At 49.9% G+C, this 23,153-nt stretch overlaps 1 protein-coding gene and 1 pseudogene across 3 annotated transcripts in view; both read right to left on the bottom strand.

Moving 5' to 3' along the window:
- ANXA2 (annexin A2) overlaps positions 1-20,401 on the bottom strand; it is an 82,153-nt gene extending 61,752 nt beyond the window's left edge. The window contains exon 1 of one of the 3 annotated variants that reach the window (XM_085648305.1): positions 20,255-20,401. The gene's annotated coding sequence lies outside the window, so the exon portion shown is untranslated. Of the gene's footprint in view, positions 1-5,759; positions 6,216-18,850; positions 18,872-20,254 lie in introns of those variants that run through there. The other 2 variants (XM_085648304.1, XM_085648303.1) reach the window with 2 other exon arrangements.
- On the bottom strand, positions 959-22,723 carry LOC146857709 (integrin beta-1 pseudogene; annotated as a pseudogene).
- Between the last annotated feature and the right edge of the window lie 430 nt (positions 22,724-23,153).

Raw genomic sequence — 23,153 nt, 5'->3', positions numbered from 1 at the left:
AGAAATTTAGCAATTGCAAAGTGAATACATGTGCAACTTCTTTAGGTGATCGATGCCACCCAGTGTGCAACAAACTCCCAACTAATCACATCTGCACTTTATTGGATCATGCACGTATCATTTCTCTGCAGTTCTGTGTTTTGCAAATATAATTATTGGGGTTCTCTCCAAGTGAAAGCAATGCTCAATTCTAGTCACCACCCTGGCAACATTGTGAATTATGTCAGGACCAGTGGTGCATTCTGGTTGGTCTACCCCGCATTGTTTGCATTGATATACTATGCGAAGTAGAACCAATAGTCCTCATCTTTCTTTTTTTAGTATGTCTAATATTCAGCCTGGCCTGGATGCAGCACCATGTCACAATGTTCTAGTCACATAATTAAATACATGCACTCTTCTACGCATGCATCTTATTTTTCTCCTTTATTGGACGTTTTACACTGCACACGTGCCTAGTGTTCATCAAAACACTAGAACATGCCTCACATGACTTGCAGGTAACTTCTTGGAATTTCGGATCCCTACGTTGACACCTCTCACACACACCGGTCCAACAGCCATAACATAATTGGCCATTTGTTATGATGCAACGGGTTGTATCCAGGGATCCATCGCAGGCACTGCCATTGAAGTTAGGGAAGCTCTCACATACTGGACAGTTTCAACTTCCGCCACAGGCCAAGCCTTTTGATCTAGGACAATTAAAGCTGTCACAATCACAGAGCTTTCCAGAGTATATTTCATTTACGCTGTCCCTCTTTTTGCATACACACTTCAAATATATTCCCAGCTATTACTACAAAAGTATCCATATTCTCACTATGCATGTATCTATTCTGCATTCACAGTCTCTGTCACTATGCCCTTCATGGCATGTATGAGCTCCACAGTCAAGCATTCCATTCCCATTCTGGCATTTGTCGTTAATCGAAATGCCCATTTTTTGGCAGTGACATTAAACAATTACGTGCAACACAACCTCCACTTCCTCTGTAAATCCTAACAACTTGGTATTTAAAGATTTCATCCTGACCTTTCTTTAGGCATTTGTGAGCAGTAACACTCATTTTCAATTGCACCTCAGCTCTAGTTGATATGTCAGCACACTTCCAGTCACTTTCTTCTGCACCCTTTCACCATTTTCGCAACTAGACTTATAGCGCATGGTAAGTCCTTTCTGTTGCTGTTTTCCAAGACAACCCTAGAGGATAAGGGTTTATAAGCATTGATAATCAAATGTATTATATTGCTAGAATTTGCAGAAAGTGCTCTGACAGCAGATTTTGGAATACGTTCCTTTAATTCGTGGTGCCAGGACCGATATTGCTTTGAGGCAGCAAATATGGTTTGAATATTGTTTTCACTTAGGGCCTGATTCTGAGTCTGGAGGTCTGTGGCGCGGCGATGGCAGACCAGCCACCGCCACACTGGTGGTCTGATCGCCCCATACAAGTTGGGAAGGCAGACCGCCATTGCACCAACCCAACCGCCAGGGATCAGAAATCCCTGGCAGTGGCGCAGCAGTCTTGAGGCCGCAATATGCCTAGCGGGCCCGCTTCGGTCCCACCAAGCATATTCTGAGTTTCATCTCTGCCACGGTTTTCATGGCGGTTCCTCTTCCATGAAAACCGTGGCAGAGAGGAAACAAAGGGGGCCCTTCAGGGTCACCTGTTGCCTCTGGGCCATGATGTGAATGCGGGGGGCACATGTTGTGACCCCCCGTGTGAATGCACCTCAGTACCTGCACAGCACGGACTGCATGAGTCCATGCCGTGCAGGTACTGCCTTTGACAACCCCCATTTTATAGGCACCGCATTCAGAACGTCAAAGAACCACCTGCCAGTGACTAAAGAAGTCATAATCTTGTGGGTGGTGCGCACACAGGTTTGACGGTGCCGGAGCGGGGATGCGGCGTGGTAGTCATGCACTGACAAGCTCGTAATCAGGCCCTTAGTATCTGCACAAGATGTCTAATAGAGGGTTAATCATGTTAATTGCTCACTGTAGACATGTTGTTCCATCATTTAGTAAAATGGTCCCTGCAACTTTTCCATCTCCAGCAAAATAAAAATGGAATATACCAACAAACAAGCAACATTTCTCCAACCAACTTGTTCAACACAAACGGTAACTTGCATTATAGCACCAAATCCAACGACAGGAAAGTCCAGATTTCCCGAAATGTGCTGTCTTTCTATGAGCTCAGTGAGATGAGCACCATCAATTGTAAGACTGAGAACATTTTTGTAACTAATAGTGTTTGTACAGTTCAGCTTATCAGGGTAAGCATTTGGGAGTATTGCCAGATCCATACTGATGCTAGGGCATTAGTCTTCCCCACAATAAAATCAAAACTAATTCAGAAATCAGAAATCATTTTCTTCATTTTGCTCATGAGATCAGTGCCACGTCTTTTCACATCTTCCAAATCATTTCCCATTTTATTACAAATTCATCAGATAATACACCTCAGTTGGATAGTCCTCAGATCGCCTGAGCCTTAAAGTAAAAGGTCTGTGGTTCTCCTGATAGAAGTGTTAATTCCATCTTCTGGGGTTGAATCTGGGCGATGTCCTCTGGCATTAGTTTTTCTGCAGTGTCCTTCCTGTGGTTAGTCAATGGTTTATTTGTATGGTCTTTCTTTTACTGCTTGTGGGATTTCCAATTTCTGATTCTTGTCATCCCTTACTTATTAATGTTGCTAAATCATCACACCTTGCTAAAATTGCTGGAGTTGGTTACCCGTCTTGTAAAAAGTCCCAACTTGTACACCACCCGCATTTGGGTGCTTCCAGATACCTTCTGCACATGGCTTGGCATGAGCTTTTAGACACTCACTGCCATCTTGATAAACTAATACTTTTGAAAGGTGGCAGAAGTGTACAGCTAGGGAAGGCAGTATGTAATCCTTCTTGGCAGGCAGCAATAGTTCCAGTAGGAAGCAATCAATGTTCTTTATCCCAGAGTCCTCGGTGCAGGGGAGGTGAAAGATACATCCAGAGTCCCAGAACAACTCTACTGCACTGCTTGCTAGTGGGCGCTGGCATTTCCATAACAAGTGAAGACAAATTAATCTCCGCAGAGAAGACATCAGATAAGCTACAATTCTGTGTTCAAATTAAAATATAAAATCGCCACCCAATTCTCCTTATTCCATTTTATTTTTGTGTGTTTTTTTTGCTTTTTTGCCATCTTTTCCCAGTTGTTCTATTAACTCCCACTTCTCTTCTTAACAACTCCATGTACATTAGGGGGTGGGGAGAATAATTTATCTCTTTCATAAATGTATACCTCTGCTCTGCTGTAATAATGGAGGCAACAATAGTAAAAATTTAAAATAAAGATATTATTGAACAAAAAAGCTTATTTTGTGTATTTTGGGGAGGGAGGAGATTGATTGGTTGGAAGCCCTACCTCCTCAAAGGCCTCCTCTCTCACACGGTCAAAAAATGGTCAAAAAATGATCGAGGTTGGCAGGTCATACATGCAAACATTTTTGAACCGCCAAGTGAAAAATCAGAGAACGAAAATTGTCTCAATTTAATATCCTTGTTAGCTTGCTCTGCATGTGGGGTGGTTTTAAGCCGAACAAAACAACAAAAAGGTTAGTGGGATTAAATCACCGGGAGTGTCCCGATCACATCGGGGGTGTTGATGGGTGTTGCAGTATTGAAGTGCAGACACCTGATGACTTACAGGTGGAAAGTTCAGAGCTGGAGACAGGGTCCATGGTGACATGGAGTGAGCAAACATCCATTCTGAACTTCAGTGACCCTGCAGGACGCGTCCCTGACGTCTGTGCACGCGCAGACACCTCGGTACAAAGACAAAACACAGCAGAGAAGACATACTCCGCAAGACGTGCATTGGTCTGCAATGCAAAAGAATGCGTCACGGCTGGATTTGATGTGTGATTGTCTCAGAACCCAAGTTAATAACTTTTTCTTTGGCTTTGAAGATGTGCAACTGGGCTTCCAAAAATGGAGCTAAACAAGCTATACGTTTAACAAATCATGAAATCACACCAGATGCCCTCAGCCTTGAAAGCATGGAGGAGCTATGAAAAATACACTAATATATCCTCCATACAAAGCGCTGATGTTGAATTAAACAAACAGTACTAACTCTGAAACGCTGCTAAGAGATGCAGCTACATACACACAGCAGTTTTGTGTGAAACCTATTCGCCGAGTTCGTTGCATCTAAGAGGTTCCGGCTCACAGAGAACGCTTGTTTTCTGACCGAAAATGTTAAAGAAAATAAAATGGCCAAGTCTGGCTCTGGCCCAGAATCTTAGAGGGTGGGGGCGGGGTATGCTCCTTCCAGGGCTGGAGTGGATGGAGAGGAGGGGCGTCTAGGCGCTCCCTGCACCTCCGTGGTCTGGGGTAGAGGAGGATGGGGGACATGTAGGCGGGCCCTACACCTCCCAGAGCTGGTGCAGAATGGAGCCAGTCACAGCTGAGTGCACACCTCACCGGGCCAGTAGAGAGGGAGGGGCAGCCACCCGAGGAAGGGCAGAAGAGACAGCCAGTGCTAGCCACCCACCTCAGAAGGCCGGCGGAGAGGTAGAGTTGGCATGGTTCCAAGTTGGCTCCATGCCATGTGTGACAATTTCAGTCGGTCTTGGATTTGTTCGAGCAGCACTCTGCGTTCTGTTTTTGACGCCTTATTTACTATAGTTAAAGCAAATCTCCCCCTCACAAGATGCAATGTTAAGTTGTATAAAAAGCCAAGGCTGATTGAAGGTGGCATCGAGGCACTTGCCAGCTATTCGGGGCAGTGGAGGCTGGGACGGCACCTAGGACAGGCCCTGCAGATCACATGTCTTGAGGTGGGCCAAGTCCCGGAGTGTCGCGCAGACATGGCGGGCGGTACCTCTGGGGCTGGGCGTGATGTGTAGGGGGATGGAGGGAGGTGGGGGCGGAGGCATGCCACGGAGCCAGGATCTTAGTCAGGGTGGGGTCTCCTCTCCCACTTAGACTGTGGTGAGAGACATTCTTTTCCAATGAGAAAAAAAATAAACATTGAGCGGTTGAGTGAAAAAGAGGGTGTGACCCTATTTAGAAGGGAAGGGAGTGTTCGCCGTGTGCTCAGTCCGGTGCATGGCGATCATTCCTCAACTTGGAGACTCCGAATTCAAGCGAAGAATACATTACAATTACCTACAAACCACGAGCTTACACTACAAACACCGACACACACAACCACGGGGTGGATAGATGCCGCCGCTGAGGAGGGGCAGAGGGGTGGGGCAGGCGGGGAGGGCGCCAGAGCGGGACCGAGCTGAGGTTGCCAGGGAGAGGGGGAGGGAATCTGAAGAGCGGATGCAGTGTCGAAGTAGGGAGACACTACTGTGGTGTAGACTCCTGCTAGGACTACAAACCGCATGCTCCTCCCTGCCCCCGATACCGCACGGAGCTCTGTGCTCCACTAATATCGCACTGACGCTAGTCCCACAGCCAGCAAGTGTCAAGTAGCATTTTTGTCCACAGGTACAATCCTATAGTGGCAGAGGTCACGTGATCTACCACAGCACAAAGGGAAAGCGAAGATCACTGGCAGTGGCCAGCGACAGAATATTCATCCACTCCCTCACCTCACCAGGACTTTCCAGGCAAAACATCTGCCAACAGCAGCACCGGGCATAAGGACTTTGACCAAGCAAGATGCCCTGCAAAAGAACGAAACAGCCCGGAACTGACCGCCACGTGTTGCTTAGAGCCAGCTCAACACCCGCAACCAAAAACTGACTTACCTCATCTCCCAAAACAAAGACCTCGCACATCAGCCCAGGATGGAACACTGGGGGCTTTAAATACGGGTTGCATGAGGAGAGGTGTAGTGTAGACACACTCGCATGCCTACGGACTTGCACACCAACACTGCTCTCGGCGGCCTGCCACTTGGGTCTCCCTCTCCGCTGCTCACTACTTAAGAGCAGGGGGAACCAGTAGGGAAACACAATAGTGTTCAGTGGAATGTGTACAAAAGTCTCTCTCATCCACTTGCAAACACTCCCACTCCAGGCAGAGACCAGACAGTTGCGAATCAGCCCGAGCACTGCTCCAATGGGAACAATCAAACACGAAGGTCCGAACGAGACCCCCTCTGAATGGGAACACCCTCTACCCCGACCCGTCCCGGCCCCCCTAGGACAGCAGGAAGAGCTCCATCGTCGCCTGCCGCAGAGCCAGCGACGGTTCAACAAGCCCCTCCCCTGCCTCAGGAAGCCGCAGCTGGGACGGCTCCATCTGAACCCAGGGCTGACCGGGATGCCATTGTGACAGAAGGCCAAGAACTGAGCCAGGAGTGTGCTGGGCAGGGCAGGAAGGAGGTGGGGCTGTGCCGGCCACGCCGGCGGCATGGGAGAGAGTAGGGGAACGTGTGAGTTTCTTGCTCAGAGTAGGGCCGGAGGTGGTTCTCGTAGCTGATAATGACAAGGACGAAATCATTTGAGGTTACCCTCCCCCTGCATCGCACCTTCTAGCAAGAGTCCTCTTCGGCGTCGGTTCATTCAGCTGGCAAGGAAGATACCATTTCCAGAGACAGTGAGTGGGGGGGGGGGATTCAGGTAGTCGGCAGCGCGGCCTGCACACGGGCCATGTCTCTAGTGGTATTGATCTGAGCTCTAACTATAAAATCAATGAACAAGGCAGACGGGAAGAAGAGATGCGGCTCTGAGAGAGGTTTAACCCTCCCACTCACAGCTCTGTACAAGTGAGCTCCTGTGAGTTTTAAAGCCAAGAGTCTGTAACTGAGTTTTTAAAACTTGCCAAGACAGGCCTGTGGAAATAGAAAGGCGTCTTTGTTTGCTACTGGTATGATGAGGCGCCCAGCCTTATCCACACTGTGGGCCGGGAATCTTTTCCTGCTCCCAGCCAGAAATGCGCTCCTCCGTTGCCACACCCAGTGGGGACTGGAGAATTCATGAGAACCCGGAAAAGAAGTGAGACGGTGGTCTGTACCAATGCCCATCAAAAGTAGTGATTGGTTCCGACCTGCAGGCCCAAAATGCCGTAGCGGAGCCGTGGTGCCTCATGGGAGCAGGCAGCCAGCCCTGATCCCCTCTCTGGAGTGGCCCTTCAGTGCCCCCTCCTGGTGGCGATGGGTCCTGGCTGCGCCGGCGAGGGGGCTGATGAGGCGCAAGCCTCAAGCAGGAGCATCAATCTTTCACCATCTCGGTGTCTGGCACGCTGGGTGGACAGATGGACATCAGACCCACGTTATGCAGTTTCTTCTGGATTCGGAGAGCCCTCGCACAAAGGACTCACCCCGATATTCTAAAACTTCAGGGGTTCACTCTTGCCACCAACCCTATGTTAGATTCAGATGAGAGGTCTCCTGCGGCTGCACACACATTCTTCCAAGGACAAGTATATGCTTCAAAATCTTTTAATTTTAATATGTGGTTTTATAAAAACATCTTTACAACAGACAATAACTCCTGTCACAAATTACAGCAAGAGCCAGATTACAACACAATGGAACATATATTTCTCTCTTGCCTTTTAAAGAGAATCTGAGGTACACAAGACAGGCGAGAAGCCTGTGAGGTATGAAACAGAAGCATGAGTAAACCACGGCAAGGTTCCTTGGTGAGTAGCATCACGCCTGTTGTGTGAAATGAATGTGTCATGGGCTTGTTCCTCTTGGAGATGTGTGCTCACAGCTGCTGGACAAACCTGGCACATACCGGCTGAGAAAGGTATTGTGCCATTCGGATGATGTTGGAATGCCACCTGGGTTACACGAGCTTGCCTACTTGGTAAATCCTCTGCAGGACTTGTTGGGAATGTGTTCCGCCAAGAACAACTGGCACTAGAGTTGGGTCTGATGACCATTCCCGGCTCCACAGAAAATGTGGAAAACAAAGGTCACACAACCTGCCTATCAATAATCCAGTCACATCTGATCCACACCTCAGAGCTCACTGACCGTCTCATGCTTCACCACATCGAAGAAAGTTTCATTGGCCGGTAATATCCATGACCAAAATGGCGCCAAGATTCAGGCCTACTGAGCATCAAGAGAAGCAAGCATGATAACAATGCTTACCCTTTAAAAGACAATGGAATGAAAAGTAGCTCCCTGACTCCAGAAGGAAGGCGCTACTTTAGCTAAGAGTTATATAAGCCATGGGTGTAGGGCCCTATGTCGTCATAGATCCACCCACAGGCAAAGGGAGTTACGTGTTTCAGTCAAATTTGCAAAATCGGAGACCAGCAAGACTTTGGGGGTCTGCCAAGGCTTCAGGTCTAGCTTCAAAAAATTAAATGTACGAAATTTAGCAAATGGTTCTTCGGGTACATGAGATCTCCGTCCTATGCTGCTAAAGCCTGGCTGGTGCTCAGCTGCAAAGAAGAGGCAGTTTAATACAAATCTACAATGACAATTGAGAGAGAGCCAGGCACCAGGCCTAAGCTGGGGTAACCAAAAGAAAACACCCGGAGACACATCATCCGGGGTTTAGCTTCACTGGGTGTAGTAAGCGACGCCGAATGTACAAGTTCTGCACTTTCAACCTGCAAGAAAGAAACTATCATTTTTGGGTTGGGAGAGTGGGGGCGTGGCCGGTGGTGCTGCTCGCAACGTCCGAGCCTCTGAACCGGAGTCAGGCCGACGGACACTTGGGCTCGGCGTCCCAGCCTTGGTACCAGGACTTGAATAGTTGGAGCGGGGAGGGGATCATGACGTCTCCTCGCAGGAATGCCGCGGTGCAGAGTGGCTCCTTGGAAGGGTGGACTTCAGGGGCGGTGAGGCTCGTACCACTGCACGCCAGTAGGAGGGAGGCCTGGCCCTCGTCTTCCCACGTGTGATCTGCAGGGAAGGGGGCAAGGTTCATCGTGCTCATCAGAGGGAATGTCTCCCACACTCTCCAACCTGGGAGCGGCTCACAGGCCGCGCCCGGTGAAGGATGGGAGGGCATGACAGCTGTCCCCAGATCATAACTGAACCGCCCTAGACAACCACTCTTTATTAGCAGGGGAGCACAGAGCCAAGGCCCGAGAGCCCTGTTGCTTCACAGATAAGATGGGATCAGCAGATAGACGCCGTAGGAGGGTGTTGGGTAAACATTAGTTTAGTGGCGTGCAGCGGGCATGAGAAGTGCCAGGGCGCCGGGCACAGCGCTCACTGGACGCAGGAGAAACGGGCGCTTTGCAGAATAGGGGTGCGCGTTGATAGCCTATAATATAACTCGGTAGGTTCAGCACCCTTTTCAGACCTCTGCCATCCACTGCCCCCCGGGTCACAGACAAATGCGAGGTGGGCATTGGAGGGCACCCCTGTATGAGGAAGGCCTCGAGGGCGGATTGTAGTGAGGGAAGCTCTCCCGCCGACGCCTGGCTGCGCCTCTAATGTAGCGGTCATGCTGACATCAGACACGCGCGATGAAGGTATGACATGACGACCCGCCAGGATCCCCATATGTCTTTTAAGAACAAAGTTCTGAGACTCTGTGCGGTGGTGGTCACCGAGGCAACCCTGGTGACTGACAGGAAGGGTCAGCTTTGGTCACGGCTGTCACAAAGGGGTGCAGCCGGTGCTGAGTGCCCTGATCCAGGCAGCGCCCTGGCTGCACTTAAGCTGGCAGCTTATAAGAATATTAATGTCTCTACACAGGAAAATACAGATCACAAGATGCAGCCCTAAACTTGTGATTTCAACCCCAGGAGCAGTGTTTTGTGAGAAACAGATCCACTTTTGTGGGATGGTATTAGAGGGGGACAGGGGGGAGGAGGAAGGGCTCATCCTCCAAGAGTGAAGGCTAAAATAAGTACGGGCAGTGCCAATGGGTTGCGTTCCTAATGCGTGGGGGTTCAGTACTGGGTGAATCTTCTCTGTTCCAGGCCCTGGCATCAGCAGAGCGCCTGGACGGTGCTAGCCCCGCCCATGGCAGCATCAACCAGTCGTAATAGGTCCATGGCCTTGAACGTGCACTGACTCCTCCTTCAGACCAGCCAGGGATCTTCCCTCCCAGCTGATAGCAGCATAAACATGCAGTGCTTAATTCGTGCCGGTGTTTGCAGGTGGGAGGCTCCCGCACTCATTTTTGGGGACCTGGATAGATGTGTTATCATGAGACTTCAACCCAGAGCAGGAGAGTGAGGCAACAAACGAAGGAGAACCGTTATGGAAAAGAAAGATACGAAAACGCTGATAACGTGAGTAATCGGGGATTAAAAAGAATCGTTAAGAGTGGCATTAAGAGGCAGGCAGTGTAGTGCAGGCGTTGGAAGAAGGAAGCAGGAGGAAGAATCAAGACTAACCAGCCTTGGTATTCGGCAGCTCCTGTAGTTACGAAAGAGTGTCAGGCTCCGAGAAAAACTTGGAACGCTGCATTGATTTTATGTATTTTACACATTAAACCCTTCCTAGGTCTGCAAGGCTTGAAGGGAGATTACGTTTACTTTGATAAAGGATGAATTGCAGACATGAAGTTACAGATGAGCAGGCAGGCGGGGTGGCCGGCTCACGCAGGAGTGAAGGCCCACAGACTGCTGTCTGCCAGGGTACATGCTTGGCAGCCCTTGTGCATACCAGACATGCAGGAATGTATGTTTCGGCACTTATGCCGTGATTGCAACAGAAACAGTCCCTGCACTCACACGTGGACTGGAAGGAGCTGGGTGAAGGAATGTGCAGACCAGGCCACGCCCACAGCAATGTGCCATGTATCCGCAGTAGTAGCGAGCGCCATCACTCACACTATTCACGCTCCAGAACCAGCACTGTCTGCACTGCCAACGGGGAATGCTCAAACTTTGTGCATGAGTGGATGGTTCATCTCTGGACATAAAGTGCCATTTCAGGTTAACCCATGTGCTCTTCAGACCAGAGGTGGGCTGACCCACTGGGTGAAATGAGGGACGTAGAAGGGTCGGTGCCCCTGAAACACCTGCACCTAACCTCTCCCGCGTTTTCTCGGTTTTCCCTAGTGATTGTTATGTTCCGGTGGACCATACTATCTGGTGGTCCGCCGGTGGGTGTAATCTGCAGTTGTGCACCTCGTAACATGCATCTTGGTAGGGCACATGAAAAGGAGGGACCGGAAATTAAAGGGGAACCGGAACCAGATCTAGGCATTCGGGACCACCCCGACGGACTACTGGAGTGCGTGTCATTCATTCTGCAACGCAGTGTGCCCACTCCATGCCAACCGGAGTGAGCACACAACAGTGAGGCCAGTCAGCCTCTGGATATACCAGAGAATCACTGTATCCTTGTAGACAAGCACCGGGGTGAGGGCGGAGCCACTCCAAACCCACAAGGAGTGTTGACAACACCAGCACTAACTCCCTGTAATTATGACATTCATATGGGAAAAACAAGCCCCCAGCCTTAGCCACGGGTAAAAAGGGAAAGTAAACAACTATTGAGGGGGAATCAGTCATTAACTGGCAAAGGAGAGAGGGCAGCTGACTCCTCTGGCCGCTCCTGGCGCGATGGAGTGTACACTGATTCATCCTCATCGCCCACAACCCATGACCTGTGGACTGTCCCACTCTCACCAAAAGAACAACTTCCCCTTCCTGTCCGTGAGCACACAGAGGCCCGACCATACCATCCCAAACCCCACGGGGGCGCATTCTTCCTCTGCACGGGGTGGGCATATGTCCCCGCCCTCCATTCACACTGCGCCTGGAGGATGGGGTGCCCCAAACGGGAGCTCATTAAAGGCATACATTGCCACCCCACAATGCCCCATGGAGGGCGCACATTCTCAAAGGTCAATGACCAGAGGCCTAGCCATCAATGGTGCTGCCGGCACAGTGGCACCAGCGCTCAAAGGTCTGAGGGTCTCACCCAAACCTGAAAACCTCTATATTTTACTACCCAACCCACAGTAAAGGGGCCATTTTCCTGTCTTGCCCTGGGGCGCCAGGAGCATTTATCACACGACTACCAATGAATGTAAACTTCCACATACACCACTGAGCAACACAGCCGTAAAATGTTTACTCCACCCTCGACCCCTCCCCCCAATCAGTCACCAGTCTCTTTCTGCCAGACACCCCTAAACTGCACTGCTGAGAGGCCTGCACAAACAACAGTCATTGGTAATCTGGGGCAAATCCTGAAGGTTCTAGCAGCGACGTGCGTGGGAAGGGCGGGGACACGAGGTAGGTAGCAGTGTACATCGGTGGTTCCTGGTTCCCGCTTCCACTGCTTGCTGACATGTTGTGGCTCTTACGGGCCTGCACAGGGCGTTGGTCACACACTGTGAGCCCTCCGTGTACCGAACGCAGCGTGCTGCTGCGGGCGCGGCCGCCTGGTGTCGAGCCTGGATGCTCCGTCTTGGCAGACCCAGTTTGGGAGTACTTTCGGCAGCGTGCACGGACCTGCTCACACTGATGACACCGTTTGCCTCGGAACTTGAGAGAAGGTGAGCCACTCCGCTGGGTTCCAACCGCATCCATGCACGGTCCATGCTGCACCAATGCACGCGCCGCATGGAATGCTGATGGTGTACGCGCTCAACAGACATGGCGACAGCAAGCTGAAAGCGCAGAGGTGCATATTGGAGCAGCCGTCCCTGACATCTGGTTGATGAGTCAAAGGGTTCCCCAGGACCAGGCAAAGCCTCGGCACTCACCAGTGATTGGTCTAAGGCAAGGAGGTGTCCAAAGCAGGTCCCGGGGAGCAGAACCATGCCAAATCTTTAGTCTATCTACATAAAAGTAATTAACATAAAATTAACTCATTCGTTTATCTGAGAGCTTGACTTGGATCCAGATCTACATGTGACACCCATGGTCTAAGACATGCCAAAACCTGCTACACCACATGACTTTCTTTCACCTTAGGCTGATTGGCAGATTATGAATGGGCGGAGCTTGGGAGCTCTGGCAGTGGCTTAAAAAGAGGCCATTGGCCCTAGAGGCTGTGCCTACTCTGGAGCTGGTGGTTGCAGGAGGCGCCCACTGACACACACTTTTGGGGACCGGGAGGGCTGTAAATGGGATGACAAAACTGGGAGGTCTCCATAAGGGGCGTTGCAGATGTAATTAAGGGTATGGCTTAAAAACACACATAAGCTAAAAATCTGTGCTTAGCAGAGTGTGCCACCCAAATGGTATTTTCTTGCTTTTGTCTTTACATTTTTATATATACAACAACAAGTAACATTACACCTACAACTAGAAGGACTATTGGCTTTGTCAATGGCTGTTAGTTGCGTAAGATAAATAAGCAATATCTTTGGCTTCTTTGTATATAATATTGGAAATGCTTCAATTCTGAAACGATGAGAATGAAAGAACTAGAACGAGTCTCTTTGAGTTGCATCAGAGGCAGTGATGGGTAACACTGCTGCAGAGTTAAGATTTTGTTCACCCTGATGGTGAGCGCACAAATGAAGAGCCTGATAAGGACCCATCTCAGCACCTGCTTTTTAGAACTGCCGGAGCTGAGCACCAGCAGGACCTGGCCCACTTAAAGCCCTGGGGACCGGTACTTACTTTTCCACATCAGAGTTTGACCCAGAGGAAGAGAAAGAAAAACACAAAAGAAGAAAAGGAGGAGGAAGAGAAAGATGGGAAAAGAGTGAAAAGAGCAGAAAGCAGCGGCGACAAAGAACCTGCTACAGTGAAAGTGAAGTGTTTAAATGGCAAGAGGATGAAGGTGTCAGTTGGCCCACGAGGGTGGGGTTCATCTTGGTGGGAGGTTTAGTAATAGAACCATTGCTACGCTACAGCACAAAAGAAAGTTTAACATTCTCCATTCAGCTCTTTGACAGAACAAGAAGACACACATTTGCAGGCATCGCCACACTAGGTGCCTATGCGAACCAGACTGGATTGTGAAGTTGCAAGAGCAGAGATGCAGAATCAGTTCTGGCTTACCAAATAGGCAAAGTAGGCTCGGCCTGTGGGCCCCACTCCTTTTAGAGGCGCGCTACAACGGATCAAAATAATATTTTTTTGATCTTGAAAGAAACTTGCAACCACCCTTATTAAATTGTTTCCAATCAAATTTTTGCTTAACAACATTAACAATTGTTAATGTTTAGTTTTGTGTAATAAAATTGGTTTATTAAAATTGTTGGTTGGTAAAATATAAAATGACAGCCTAAGGGCCTCCACAGGGTTTAATCCAGTACTGTACAGAATGCTCTCGCCGATATGTGGAGTATCTTGCTCAGGCCACAATGAGACAGTCACTGGCATTGGTACAACACCACTTCCTTCAGGATAGGGAGTGGAGTTCCACACACAGGGGTGGGATCCACCCCTGTCGGATCTTGAGTTCAGGGCACAGCATTGTTGGGGCCGGCTACATGTGGAGATAAATACCCAGATCAGGAACATTTTGGTCATAGCTCCCGTGGCTGTGGCGTCCAGGCGGTCACCCACCAGTAACAGCCCAGCAATGCAGACGCTAGTGGCACCTACTGCATCTCTCACCTACTCATCCTCAATTTTAGTAGGATGATGAGAGAAATGTTTTTAAGGGCGTTTTCCCCAGAAATTAGCGTATTGTGCTGTTTAGTGCTAGTAAAGAATCTGAAGTTATGTTTTTAATGTGTTTTGTGGCCTAAGGGTTATCGGGTCTGGCTGAGGGATAGGATGATGAGTGTATTATCTTTTCAGACCAGAAACGATCAGATACCGTTCCATTAAACAAAATTCCCAGGTATGGGCTGTGGAGGGTTCCCAAGTCCCTGGGGTCAGGGCACCAACACTGATGGCTTTATGCTCTGCAGGGTACATCACCTACGAGCTAGGGAAGATGGGTCTAGGGCAGGGTTCTTCAAACTGGGGGGCGGGCCTCCCTATGGGGGCCTCAAGTGATGCCGGGGGAGCACCAGGGTCTGGCCAAAAGAAGCATTGTGTTAATACCAGTGCTTTGTTTTCAACTAGAAAAAATGAGCGGCACCAAGCCTCTCTGAAATGGGCCATCACTAACATCTTTTGCTATTTGTATCCTGGCTGGGAGAAGGTGTCAAAAGGGAAGGGACTCCAAATATTCTTCAAACCTCCCACCTCCACTTCTAATACTCACCCTGGGGATACGTGTACGTGTTAGCAAGGCCTGCCTGGCCAGAACAGAATGTTTGGCAATCATGTATTTGATTGCATTTTAAAACAGTAACAGAACATAACTACAAGTTTAAATACGAATAGACATATTTAAACTTTACCAATTTAATAAAATAATAGTGAAAACGTCTGAGAGGGGGCGATTATTTTTTTTCCCCACTGTGGGTGCGCAGCATTAAAAAGTTTGAAGACCACTGGTCTATGGGGCGGCCCGGTTTCTGAATGACGTCTCCCAAAATAGATCTTGAGGGTGGTTTTGGACACTCATGCGTTTTTTTAGTCGCAAAGATTCATTATGGGTGCAGTGGGAATGGTGTAAGCACACTCCTGGACAATTATTAGTCTTAGATATTCAGACCATTCTCCGGGAGGGAGCGATAGTACAGGAAAATGGTACACAGTGATTGAGATTCGAACAGTGATGTCACATTTTTAGGTCTCGCCTAGGCAGCGCTTGTGCTGTCTCTTCGAGACATGCTTTATTCAGGTATAGATTTGAAACTCCGCCCACTTACCACCTATCATCGCAATTGGTTCCCATCACTGTCCTTTGTAAACTGTGGCTTTTCATTGGTCAATAATCTTAGTAGTCCCTCCTTAGTACTGCCTTGTGTCATCTTGTAACCTCCCATAAGGACACCCCCCTGTTACATCTGTTGTTACTCAGTAGGCTTTAATTAGAGCTTCCGAGTACTATTTGGTTAAATGGTTTTCTCATGCCTGCTGTTGCAGACAGGACACGCTCTCTCGCAACACTTTCTTTTTTGTTTTCCATTGAGCGGCTCGTCTCAGCTAATATAAACGGCTGTGCGGTTGGCTTGTTTTATGCGGCGCTGAATGTGGCTGCATGTTTTTTTTTCCTATTTCTTAACTTTTTGGTTTTAAAGCGCCCGATTCCGTGCTTTCATTTTAATGGTGGCCACGCCCCTCCTTTTTATAAATGCGGGTTGTCTAAAGAAAGGTGTGCTGCTGCTAATAAACTGAAGGTGAACAAAGCAAAACCAAAGGGAATGATGGACAGAGTGTTGAACATTGCAAGAACTCACCCCCAGTCAACTGATCTGGGTTTAATCCATCACCGTTCTTTAGCCCACTCTGCCACCCCAGTTCAGACATGGCCATATGCAAATCAGTCTGACCCTGTGCCTCATGGGAACAGTCCAGCCCGAACTGCCAAGCCATGTTGCTCACTTTGCCACTGGATTCAAGCAAGCCTGGCTGAAGACGGCTGAAATGCCAGAAACCGGTCCTAGGAAGCTTGTTTCCGGTCCAGGGAAGACATGGCTTGGCAGTTTGGGCTGGACTGTTCCCATGAGGCACAGGGTCAGACTGATTTGCATATGGCCATGTCTGAACTGGGGTGGCGGAGTGGGCTAAAGAACGGTGATGGATCAAACCCAGATCTGTTGACTGGGTGTGAGTGTTTGATTGGTTCTGATGCTCCATCCATCACCACCCCCTTTTGTACCGCTAATAAACTGAAAGCACGGATTCCACACTTTTACCTGAATGGCGGCCGCGTCCCTTTCTTTAGACTAGCATGGGTACAGTTTGCACTAGAGATTGCAGACCTGTCCTCCTGAGGAGAGCCCTAAATTTTTAACCCTAGAGCTGTTTTTGCAGTAAAAAAACTTTTGTCCCTGAAGAAGGTAAAAGCTTTTGCTACTCCAGCCAGTACCTTCTTGGGCTGTCTCAGTGCCTTGTTGCACAGAACACAAACACATATACCTGCAGCTTGATGGGCAGATCCCAGGGTTCTCTTTGTAAGGAAGGACTAGTGTCTACAAGGAACACGTGGAACATTCATTTCAGAGTTTATCTCTTGCTAAATAGATTCACCAACGGTTAGAGGAGACGGAGAATCGTTCAAAGCAAATAGGGGTTCAATGTCTAAATACAGTGAATCAAAGCATTGGCGAGCTGTCATCAGGAACTGAGTACTCGTTAGATCAAACTGCTCAAAGATAGTTTGGAAATTAGGCATTCATCTTCGAAAAGATATAGTAGTTGGCCGAAAGTGTATAGATATATGAATGTTGCGTGAACTGTTGGCGAGTACCCCTTCGAGGCTGAGTTGTGGGGTGGCATTGAACAAGCAAGCAGCCTTCGAGTCCGGAAGGCGTGTTAAGGAGCTGTGACAAAAAGCCGCGCCCAGGCTTGTAACGCGTGTGAAGTCTTGAGAGAGACGGAAGGCGGCTGTGGTACAATGTCCCATTGTGCAGGCAGTGTTCCCGTCACGGTTCGCCGGGCGCAGTGCACTTTGGTCCGATAAGGGCGCGTGGCCCCACCCGAGTGATCATTGCCCGACAATGCGTGGCGCGAGGAAGCGACGGAGTAACGCGAGTAAAAGCCCCCCCCCCCCCCCCCCCACTGCCACGCCCAGCAAACTGCGTTTAATCCCACCACACAAGATGTAATCACTGCAGTCTGTAGGTTTACAATACCACAATAGACAATTATCACAATGCCACCGGCCCACTGCGTCAATGCATCGACGACACCCATCATATGCCGAGGTTGTTCACTAGCTTTTGGAACGGTCTGATGCTAAAAAGGAATACGATGCCTAGGCAAAGACTGCCTTTGTACTCTCCAGACATTGTCCTGTCCACTCTCCCACCTTCTCGCTGCCCGAAGAAGGGATCTTCCGGATTGTTTTTCACTCACTTAGCTGATCGATCCAATGTTAGCCCTCTTCATGCACTGGTCGGCGAGCATGGCATTCACATTGATCTAACTCACGCTGCAGCCCGCGGCTCGAAGCTGTGTGTCGGCCCTCTTCAGCCATTGGCCCGCTTCACTGTGAGTGATGGCATTCCGTCCTTCCACACTGAGCGTGTCCACACACAAAGTACCTCCATAGAGCGCCACGGCCTATATGACACACACAGGCTGCATAGAGTTGTTCTTGGCCTGGGCCACCACCACAAGACGTATCTGGCCTCCACGCTGGCCTGTCCTTTGCACATCACTGCGGGGCACACCCAGAGTCAATCCTCACCATTGCCAAGAGTCTACACAGTCACCCCAGGCGAGGGCTGTGAGGTGCGGGCAAGGGTGCCACATTTCCACACGACACTGACCTCCGCATCATCCCCCGATCATTCACTCCGTGCTTGCCCCTTCTTGGTTTACGTCGTGCCCCTCCGTATTTGGCGCTCTATATGTATGTGTCGTTATGTATGTGTCTTTATATCTGGCCTCCACTGTAAGGACAGCACTCGGTGTCCTTTCCCTCTCCAGACAGCACCCCCCCCCGCCCCCCCGGACTCCTCTGCTGGTCCTCTGCCCCCCCCCGTACCCCCTCCCGCGCCAAGCGCTGCATGCCCGCCGCGCTTTGTTACACCTCTCATCGCCCTGTCTGCGGTGTGTGGGCCCGCGGCTCGTGCTCCTCCCTCGGTGTACAAGCTGCCGTGCTCTGTACCCCAACCCCCCCGCCCGGCACTCCATGCCCTTGGTCCAAAAAGACAGACCCCTCTCTATGGCTGGCCCGGCACCCAGTGTCCTTCCCTGACCGAGCTTTTCATGCCATACACGTCTCTCCTCTAGCAGTCCACCCCCTGCCACTCCTTGGCCAAGCCTCTGTGCCGTGCCCTGCCCATCCGTGGACATGCACAAAAGCCCGCTCCCCCCGACCCCCCCCCTCCCACCTCTGCCCTGCCTTTCTTTGGCCCAGAACTCCGTGCCCTGCCCCTCTCTCGTCCAGCGCTCAATGCACCGCGCCATCCGTGCAGCACCCAACGGCCTGTCACTCCATGGCACATCACTTCATGCCCGCCCCTCCCCGGCACAGCACTCCACAGACCGCCACTCGCTGGTCCAGTACTCCATGCCCGGCGCACTCCACTGACCGCCACTCGCTGGTCCAGTACTACATGCCCAGCCCCTCCCTGGCACAGCACTCCACAGACCGCCACTCGCTGGTCCAGTACTCCATGTCCGGCGCACTCCACTGACCGCCACTCGCTGGTCCAGTACTCCATGTCCGGCGCACTCCACTGACCGCCACTCGCTGGTCCAGTACTACATGTCCGGCCCCTCCCTGGCACAGCACGCCATGCCCGCTCCCTCCCCGACACAGCACTCCACTGACTGCCACTCGCTGGTCCAGTACTCCATGCCCGGCCCCTCCCTGGCACAGCACTCCATGCCCGGCCCCTCCCTGGCACAGCACTCCACAGACTGTCACTCCCTGGTCCCGCACTACGTGCCTGGCTCCTTGTCTCTACAGCACTCCATGCCCGCTTCCATTCAGTACGACATTCCATGGCTTAAAATGCTAGCCAAAGATAAACTTTCAGATCAAATGAATTAAAAGAGTGAATATTTTGTGGTCACGTAAAACATGCACTTAGCCAGTAAGAATACCCTGCCCCCTTCCGCCCCCCATACAGCCATCAATTGGCAAACAGATTGGTCCATGTGGGACAAGGAAAGACCGAAGTGAAAACCACCAGTGTCACCGTCCACGTCACTGTTGCAAGGGTTAGTGAAAACTGATAAACAGTACAAAGAGTTCATTCTCTCTGATAGGTTCCCTGTTTGCATGTCTCATCATTCATTCATTCATCCACAGTGTACGTGGAGGAGCAGAATGTACGCGGGAACGAGCCGTGTAGTATAAAAGGGAGTGCAGTGTATTTCTGTGGGGATCACACTGCGCAGTAGGAGGGCAGAGCATGTTTGTGGTGGACGCCGTGTGCGGTCTGCATGAAAGAACAGAACAAAATCTTCCATCCACGTTCACATTCGTAATAAGAGAACACAAAGTAAGCGCAAAACAGTTCAATGGGGGAAGGGTGTCTCTCTGGGAGGTGGGGTGCAGATCAGGAGGTGGCAGGGCGTGCTGCAGCGGAAAAGCACACTCATCTACGCCGGCGTTCCAAGCCTCACCCCACCCCACCCCTCTGACTGCCACATCAGAGATGTCCCCTGTAGGCGGGTGTGGGCTGCGGAGAGACCTGCGCAAGCACCCTCGTGTATTGCTCGAGAGGCCCCCTTAGCGACAGGGGCAGAGGCGGGCATGCAGTAAGACTCAAGTACCCTCGTGCACTACTGTCCAAGAGCCCCCCTGGCGCCACAGATCAGAAGTGGCTTGCAGTGGGCATGCAGCGAGTACCGCTAACCGAGTGGCATAGGATTTTACGCTGCTTCAATGCGCTTAGAGATGACCACAAGCTCCAGGGAGACGAGGCGGCGCGGTTTTTACCTGTGCAGACAGCAGACAGGGGCGGCGGCAGCAGTCGGAGTGAGTGGGGAGCCGTCGATGGGGCTTTAATACCGAGAGAGAGTGCAACGATCTGAGCCCGCCTCCGGGACTTCTGGGCCCGCCCTGCCCACACCTCTTCGGCCGGCCCTCTCCAGCTGTGCGCACCAGTACCGGCTTCAACTCTGACTCACGGCTAGGGTGGGGTAGCGGGTGGGGAAAGAGTGTGTGTGTGCGGGGGGAAGGTCGTTAGGGAGTCAGGGCAGGGGCAGGGTGTACAGGGGCAGAAAGAACAGGTTCGCGGTGTAGACGAGGGAGATTTTAGTTAGAGAAAACGGACGTGCAGCGGTTTTGTGCAGAGGGCGCAGAGAAGAGGGGCATGTAAGTTAATGGTGGACATGTCAGGAAAGACATATTTGAAAGTAAAGAGACGTAGGGAGGGCAGGGGTTTCGAGGGTAGGAGCAGAGGGGCGGGCAGAAAAAAGGGGCAGCGAGTGACCAGGCGGTGTAATGAGGAGTACACAAAATTAATAAGTGTACAAGGGCGGAATACAGAGGCTAAGTACGGTGGAGAGTATATGGTTAGAGAAATGAAGGAGGTGGACTCAAGTCGTGGAGTGTAGAGGCAGGGAGTACAATGCTGTGAAGTTTACGAGGAGTAAGTCAAACCCAGGTGCGTTGCTTCATGGGGAGTGTTTGAGGTGTTACACTGTGTAACGTTCACACCCCTAATAAATGCATTTTCTGCAAAATAGTTGGGTGCAGGTTCTTTCAGTCGGGTAGGGTGAGATGTCTGTCGGATTTCATAAGGATCTTTTTTACATAAACACAGACAGAACTCACACACCCTCTACCACTCTGCTTTGAATGAAATGTCTTCAAAATTGTCAGTTATTTTCAGTGCTTGAAATGGAAAAATAGAAGTGCAGGTACTCTGTAGCAGAGTACCTGCTTGTTTCTGAGAAGTGCTGGTACTCTCCAATTAAAAGTATTACGTCGCTCTTGAGAAGTGCCGGTACTCACCCTCTCAAAATGCTCAGGGCGACTAAAATTATGTGGCAGCGGAGGGCCAAATTATGCAGCAGGGATGAGTAAATTATGCGTCATGAAAAGGCAAATTATGCGGCACAATGGGACACATTTTATGATAATAGTACTCTGTAGTGGCTCCTGAAGGGAGTGATGCAGTGCGGGGGAGGGTCAAGGTGGGGGTAGTAAACTCCGGATTTTGACCTAACGGAGGTAAGTATGCAAATAAATAAATAAAAGTAATTTTGTTGTGCAAGCTGCATCACCAAATGCGCTGCAATTTCTTTGGAATTTTCGGTAGGTGCCATTGTAGAGTGCATTGCCTTAGTCGACCTTGCTGCTGACGAGTGTCTGGGTGGCCATTTTCCTGGTCTCGGTGGGGATCCACTTGAAGATCTTCCCCAGCAGGCAGAGCATGTGGAAGCAGGATGATGATGCAGTGTTGATTTGGCGGCTCATCGAGAGCGAGGAGTTGAGGATGATGCCTAGGTTGTGTGTGTGGTCGGTGGGTGTGGGGGGATTCTGAGCGCTGCTGGTCACCAGGAGTTGCCCCATGCAGAAGGGGTTGGAGCCTGGGAAGAGGACTTTGGTTGTGTCTGATTGAGTTTCCATAATTGTGCTTCAATATTTCGATGTTAAATGTATTACATGTATCATTATACAGTCTGAAAAATATATATGTATATGTTCTTTGAAAAAATGATAAAAAATGAAAAAATGAGTTAATAAATGAAATAACATAGTTTTATACACCGTTGACTGTGGGTTCTACTTTATTTCATGGACATATTGCCTTCCACTTAAATAAATTAGTGTAGGAAGTTTTGTTTTTTGAATAGTCTCTTTCCCTGATCCCTTCCTCACTTATTGATATACTCAGGGTCCCTCTGCTGTAGTCTATTGATTTCCCCAGCACGTTGCTGTGAGGGTTCTTCCACTTCTCTTGGAGGTCGGAGCTCTTTTTCATTCTAATAATTGTGCTTCAATATTTCGATGTTAAATGTATTACATGTATCATTATACAGTCTGAAAAATATATATGTATATGTTCTTTGAGTTCTTTGAAAAAATGATAAAAAATGAAAAAATGAGTTAATAAATGAAATAACATAGTTTTATACACCGTTGACTGTGGGTTCTACTTTATTTCATGGACATATTGCCTTCCACTTAAATAAATTAGTGTAGGAAGTTTTGTTTTTTGAATAGTCTCTTTCCCTGATCCCTTCCTCACTTATTGATATACTCAGGGTCCCTCTGCTGTAGTTTATTGAGTTTCCGGAAGCTCTCCTTCATCCAGGCGGCTACTTCCTTCATCCCGTCGTGAAAGTTGCTTTTATCGGCTGTAGGTTTGTCAGTGAAGGTGAGAATCAGTTGGATGTCATCGGCGTAGGAGACAATGTTGAGTGTGTGGTTTCTGAAAATGGCAGCAAGCTGGGCCATGAAGATGTTGACCAGGGTGGGGCTCAGACAAGAGGCCTGGGGAATTCCGCAGCTGATATCTGTAGGTTCTGTGGAAAATGGTGGGAGCCTGACTCTCTGGGTTCGGCCAGTGAGGAAGGAGCAGATCCACTCTAAAGCTTTGCCATGGATGCCGGCATCATCAAGCCTCGTGCAGAGGATTTGATGGGAGATGGTGTCAAAGGCTGCAGAGAGGTCCAGGAGGATGAGGGCTGCAGTTTCGCCTTGGGCTAGGAGAGTGTGGATGGCATCAGTTGCGGCGAGGAGTGCTGTCTCGGTGCTGTGGTTGCTCCTGAAGTAAGTTTGGTGGTGTCCAGGGTGTGGTTAGTTTAGATGAATTCTATGAGTTGGGCACTGATGGCCATCTTGATGACTTTGGCTGGGAAGGGGAGCAGGGAGATGGGTCTGTAGT

The sequence above is a fragment of the Triturus cristatus genome, chromosome 3_2 (assembly GCF_964204655.1).
Source record: "Triturus cristatus chromosome 3_2, aTriCri1.1, whole genome shotgun sequence".
In the NCBI taxonomy this organism is placed as follows: Eukaryota; Metazoa; Chordata; class Amphibia; order Caudata; family Salamandridae; genus Triturus; species Triturus cristatus.
The sequence above is the reverse complement of the archived record's forward strand: the minus strand, read 5'-3'. Positions and strand labels throughout refer to the sequence as shown.